The 6,658-nt window shown below is 36.1% G+C and overlaps 1 non-coding gene across 1 annotated transcript; it reads right to left on the bottom strand.

The window, feature by feature from the left end:
* Positions 1-6,294: 6,294 nt before the first annotated feature.
* On the bottom strand, positions 6,295-6,401 carry LOC128282556 (small nucleolar RNA R71). The gene has a single exon (XR_008272860.1). It is a non-coding gene; the product is annotated as a small nucleolar RNA R71 (small nucleolar RNA).
* Between the last annotated feature and the right edge of the window lie 257 nt (positions 6,402-6,658).

Genomic DNA, 6,658 nt, shown 5'->3' with positions numbered 1-6,658 from the left:
GCTTAGTAAGTTCGAATAACAGGAAGGTAAACTTATCGATTATTTAGCATACGTCCATAATGGTTATTCATGTCAAACATGCATAGTATGATTTCCGTATCACATACACTCAACCATCAAGTTAGTCTCGTGCAAGAACATTAAAGCATTAGTCTTAGATGAGCTCATCAATTCAAGCATTTCTATTTTCGTTCCTCATTTTAATCGCATTGAACCTCTCAGAATCTCAATGGATATCTCATTTACTGTCAAATCGTGTAAGTGATCATTTAAAATACACACTCCCGTGAACCTCACTCTTGCGGTGGGATTACCAGTCCAGGTTAAATCCCCCATAATGTAAACTCATAGAGTAATGTCAGGATTACCAGTCTAAGCTAAATCTTTTACTATGACATGTACTCTAATGTGCTCAAGTCTGAACTACCAATTCATGCTAAATTCAGACCCTAATCGGATTACCCGTCCGGGCTAAATCCATTTCAACACACTTCTTCTTCGAGAGGCTCGATCATAAAAGGAACACCCATCTGGGCTAGATCCTTTTTACCATCAATTCATTTCGAGAAACCCATCAGATATCCTTTTATTTCAATTGGGAACTTTAATTCCCTTTTAAACTATACTACCATATTTCATGGATTATCATGTAACAAATGTCTAAATTGTCATACATTCATATATATATATATATATATATATATATATATATATACATTTTGTGTATATTAAGAGTTTACTTCGAGTTACCCGAACTTACCTGGTAATTGCTTCAAGTTATTATTTCAATTATTCCGAAACCTTTCGTTTTCCACGGTCGACCTTCAAAATTGGTTCCTCGAGGTCTATATCAGTAAAAATAAATTATTAATACTCACAATGTTCATTTTCGTCCTAAAACTCATACTAGGGGAAATTAACCATTTTGCCCCTAACCTTTCACACTTTTACAAATTAGTCCCTAGGCTCGTATAATGAAATGCATGAAATTTCCAGGTTATCCAAGCCTAGCCGAATATTTTTCTTGCTATAGCAGCCTACATTTTCTTTCATTTCACATTTTTCTACCCATTTTCACAACTTTTACAAAATGGTCCCTTAAGCTATTTCTATGAAAAACTACTTAGTAAAAGTTGTTTACCGTCCTCTAAAATCTCATATTCCTCCACAAATCATCAAAACACAAGCATATTATGCATGGGTAAATTTCTAAACATGAACCCTAGCTTGAAAAATGGGTAAAAATAGAGAAAGCTTGTTACGAAGATCTCAAAAATTCAAGAATGTTAAAAACGGGGCTAGGGAGTACTTACTATTGAGCTTGAAAATGTTGAAAACCCTAGCTATGGAGACCCTTCAATTTTCGGAAGCATGGAGAAGAAAAATGGCTGATTTTTGCTTTCATTTCCCCTTTTTATTTAGTTTATTGCCAAATGACCATAATGCCCTACCTTAATAACCTTTCAAAATTTTCCATGCATGCCCATTTTTGTCCAAAAGCTTAGAAATTGAGAAAATTACTCTTTAAGACCTTCTAATTAATAATTCAGAGCAATTTCATAAAAATTTCTTCTAGAACCAAAATTTAAGAACTTATTCAATTTGGTCCCTAATTACCAATTGGACACCTTATACTTAGAACTTCTTTATGAAACTTTAAGACATACTTATTTTCATATCCTAGACCTCATAATAATCATAAAAAAATATTTAAATGTCTGATTTATGGTCCTAAAACCACTATTCTGGCTAGGCCCAATTTTGGGACGTTACATTTCTCCCCCCTAAAGGACTTTCGTCCTCGAAAGTCTTACTAGTAAATAGGTTCGGATCTAGAATTCTCATGACTTCTTCAGGTTCCCATGTGGTTTCTTCCACCCCATTTCTATGCCATAAGACTTTCACTAAGGCTATATTTTTATTCCTTAACTGTTTGACTTCTCGAGCTAGAATCTTGTCCGGTGCTTCACCATAAGTCATGTCCAATCTAATCTCAACTTTCGTTGGTGAAATCGCATGTGAGGGGTCTGATCTATATCTACGCAACATGGACACATGGAATACATCATGAATATTTTCCAATTTGGAAGGCAATGCTAATCAATAGGCTAACGGTCCAACTTTCTCAGTAATCTCATATGGTCCGATAAACCTTAGACTCGGTTTGCCCTTTAAACCAAATCATAAGACATTTTTCCATGGATACACTTTCAAGAATACTTTATATCTAACTTGAAACTCAATCTATTTTCTCTTCAAATCAACATATGACTTTTACCTATCCGATGTCGCTTTCAAACAGTCCCGTATCACTTTAATCTTTTCTTTAGTTTCCTTGACTAAATCAACTCCATGAATCTGAATTTCCTTGAGCTCTGTCCAATACAGTGGAGTTCAGCACTTCCAGCCAATAATGCCTCATAAGGTGCCATTTTTAAACTCGTCTGAAAATTGTTGTTGTAGGCAAATTCCACCAAAGGTAAGTATTTTTCCCAACTATCTTGGAATTCAAGGATGCAACACCGTAACATGTCCTCGAGAGTTTGAATCATTCACTCAGACTAACCATCAGTTTGTGGGTGGAATGTCATACTAAAACTCAACTTTGTACCCAAGGCTTCTTGTAGCTTCTTCTAAAATCTCGAAGTGAATCTTGGGTACCTATCTGAAATAATCGATAATGGTATCCGTGTAATCTCACAATTTTGAAAATGTACAAGTAGGCCAGTTTATCAAGAGAGTAATCAATCTGTGTCAGAATGAAGTGAGCCAACTTCGTTAGTCTATCAACTATAACCTATACAACATCTTTCTTTTTCAGAGTTACCGGCAATCCAACCATAAAATCCATGGTAATCTTGTCCCACTTCTATTCGAGTACCATCACAGGCTGTAACAAACTTGAAGGTACTTGGTGTTCAGCCTTGACATGTTGACATATCAAACATTTTCAAAGATGTCTCTTTTCATGCCATTCCACAAGTACATTTTCCATAAATCATTGTACATCTTGGTGCTTCCCGGATGAATAGACAGACGACTATCATGTGCTTCTTGTAAAATTTTTTAAATAAGTTCATCATTTTTGGGTACACAGACCCTATCTTGAAACATCAAACAATCATTAGAATCAACCCAAAAATCTAACTCAACACCGTCTCACATTGTGCTGTCTTGGCCTGTAAATCACTATCATTGATCTGAGGCTGCGCGAATTTCTTATAGGAATGTCGGTTTGGCCATTAACTCTGCCAAAACTGAACCATCATCGGACAACGCCAATCGTGTGTTCATAGCCCTCAATGCAAACAAGGACTTCCTACTCAAAGCATCGACGACCACATTCACCTTTCTCGGGTGATAATCAATTATCAGCTCATAATATAACCATCTCCGCTATCTCATATTCAATTTCTTTTGAGTCATCAAGTACTTCAAACTCTTATGATCGGTGAATACACCGTAAGTTTCACCATACAAATGGTGTCTCCAAATTTTCAAGGTAAATACAATGGCAGCGAACTCCAAATCATGTGTTGGATAATTTTTCTTATACGGCTTTAGTTACCTCTAAGCATAGGCTATTACTTTTCCCTCTTGCATAAGCACGCAACCCAATCCATTCAAGGATGCATCACTATAGACTATGAATTCTTTTCCTGGCCGGGTTGCACTAAAACTGGAGCTTCGGTTAGAAACGATTCAATTTCTCAAAACAATGGTGACACTTTTCTAACCATTCAAACTGAACATCTTTTTACAGCAACCTCGTCAAATGAGTTGCAATCATCGAAAATCCTTTCACGAAGTGTCGATAGTAACCGACTAAGCCCAAAAAGCTTCTAACCTCGATTACGTTCTTCGGTGACTTCCACTCGACAATAGCATATATCTTATTTGGATCAACTCGGATGCCTTCACCCAAAACAATGTGACCCAAGAATCCTACCTCTTGGAGCCAAAACTCGCTCTTGCTAAATTTAGCATAAAGTTGCTTGTCTCGTAAAATCTATAAAATAGTCCTCAAATGCTCGGCATGTTTGGTCTCATCCTTGGTATAAATCAGGATATCATCAATAAACACAACAATAAATTTTTCTAAGTATGGCCGAATGATTCTATTCATCAAGTCCATAAACATATCTGGTGCATTTGTTAATCCAAAAGGCATCACAAGAAATTCATAATGGCCATACCTTGTTCTGAAAGTAGTCTTAGGTACATCCGACTCTTTTACTCGCAGCTGGTAGTAGCCGAATGATAAACCGTAATTTATACATATTTTTATCCCATACTTAGCACATTTTTGGATGAATTATCCTTAGATTTGGTGAATTCGATGCTCCAAATCCTTTAATTTCATGTTTTATACTTAGGTGAGCATAGGAGAGTAAAAAGAGCAAGAAACAGGCTGAAAATGGAGAAAATAGACCAACATGGGAAATCAACATGGCCTGGACTTCCTCACACGGGTAGACCACACACCCGTGCCTATGTAACAGCCTTTAACACGGATTGAAGAAATCGCACACGAGCGTGTCCCTGTCGAGCCCAAGTTTAGTTCTATTTAAAAAATGCCATTCTTGAGGGCTTTTAGGCATTCTAAAGCCTATTTAAACACCTGAGGAGGCACTTAGAAGCGATACATAGAGTGGGAGGCAAGAAATTACTTAAGGAAAGCTGATTGATCCATTTTAGAAGCTGGATTCATCATCAAGACTGAGTATCTCCTTCAATTTTCTTTAGGAGTTTTAGGTTTTCTTTATGTTTTGTTATCTTTATTCTTTTGAGATGTTTCATTTCATCATTATGAACTAAACCCCCTAAATACCTAAGGGGAATGAAACCTAAGACGGATCTTGTTATTATTATCTGAATTGTATGATAAATATTTGATTTGTTCTTAATTATGTGTTCTTAAATCTTGTTTTAATATTCCAGGATATTGATTCAAGGTAATGCACTTATTCAGAGGAGCAAAAGTCCCTGTCTAAGAGTAAATTTATCATAATTAAGCGGAGTTGATTGCACGCCTAGAGATAGGGTGACAAGATTTTGCCGGATTAGGGTGAAACCTAATAAGGGAGTCCATAGATCGAGTTAATGCAACACTAGGGTGATAATTAGAAAGAGATTTCAATTAATCAACCTAGGGTTAGATGTTATTAGTCTCGAGAGAGATAATAATATAACTTAGGGATTTCTACGGATCAAGTCAAATGAATAAATCTTCTAATTTAGAGTCAAATAACAAGTGAAGTCTAGGTGGATTTTTCCTTGGGTATTGTCTTAATCAATCGAGTTTTCCCAAAACTTTTTCCCCAATTTTCTCTCTGTGCACCCTTAGTTTAGGTAATTAGTGTAGATAAACAAATCCCTTAACTTTTAGGTTAGATAATAAAAAGAAAGTAATTACTACTACTCTTGGTTCCTTTGGGTTCAACAATCCTGTCTCGCTAAAGCTATACTACTGTTCGATAGGTACACTTGCCTTCATCGTGATAATAGTTAGTTTCAAGAACGATTAATTATAAATTTTAAAACTTATCGCGACAAGCATATCAAGTTTTTGGTTCCATTTCGGGGAACTAAGATATTAGGAACACTTGATTTTTATTACTTTAGCCATTTTATTTTTTTATTGCAATTTAAATTTTTATTTTCTTTTCTAATTTTCTCTTTTATTCGCTTCTAGCAGGTTTTTTATAATGTATTACTAGAAGAAACCCGTTGGGAACATTACTTTTTGATAGTGAGATCGATTGCACAGCTCATAGAAACCAAAGAGAAATAAGGCGAAGCTTAAGATACACAGAGGAAGAGCAAGAGGATGATATTCAAACCACAACCGAGGAGATGGCTGAAAATCAAGAAAATCCGCTACCTCATACGATTGATGTTGATCTAGTAAATCAGAATCCTGCTCTGCGCACTATGTATGATTATGCTAAACCGAATTTAACAGGAACTGAGTCATGTATAGTTAGGCCTGCTATTGCTGAAAATAATTTTGAACTGAAACCTAACACGATTCAAATGATACAGTAATTTGTTCAGTTTGATGGTTTGCAGGATGAGGATCCAAATAATCACTTGGCGAATTTTTTGGAGTTTTGCGACACATTTAAAATCAATGGCGTTTCTGACGAAGCTATACGCTTTCGGTTGTTTAGCTTTTCGCTGAGGAACAAAGCTAAACAGTGGTTGAACCCGTTACCACGAGGGTCAATCACTACTTGGGAATAAATGACCAAAAAGTTTTTACTTAAATATTTTTTACCAGCTAAAACAGTTAAGTTGAAGAATGATATGTCTTCTTTTGTGCAGATGGATCTAGAAGCACTCTACAATGCATGGGAGAGATACAAGGATCTGTTGAGAAGGTGCCCTCACCATGGGCTACCATTCTGGCTACAGGTTCAAACTTTTCACAATGGCCTGAATCCTTCAACTAGACAGATGGTTGACGCAGCCGCTGGTGGGACTATCAATAATAAGACACCTGAGGATACTTATGAATTTATAGAAGAGATGTCACTGAATAATTATCAGTGGCAAGTCATGAGGACAAAGCCAATGATAGCGGCCAACGTTTTTAACATTGATTCGGTCACCATACTCTCTAATCAGGTAGAACTTTTGAATAGAAAAATTAACG

This window comes from Gossypium arboreum, chromosome 1, assembly GCF_025698485.1.
Source record: "Gossypium arboreum isolate Shixiya-1 chromosome 1, ASM2569848v2, whole genome shotgun sequence".
Taxonomy (NCBI): Eukaryota; Viridiplantae; Streptophyta; class Magnoliopsida; order Malvales; family Malvaceae; genus Gossypium; species Gossypium arboreum.
Note: the sequence above shows the minus strand (reverse complement) of the source record. Positions and strands in the feature narration are given on the sequence as shown.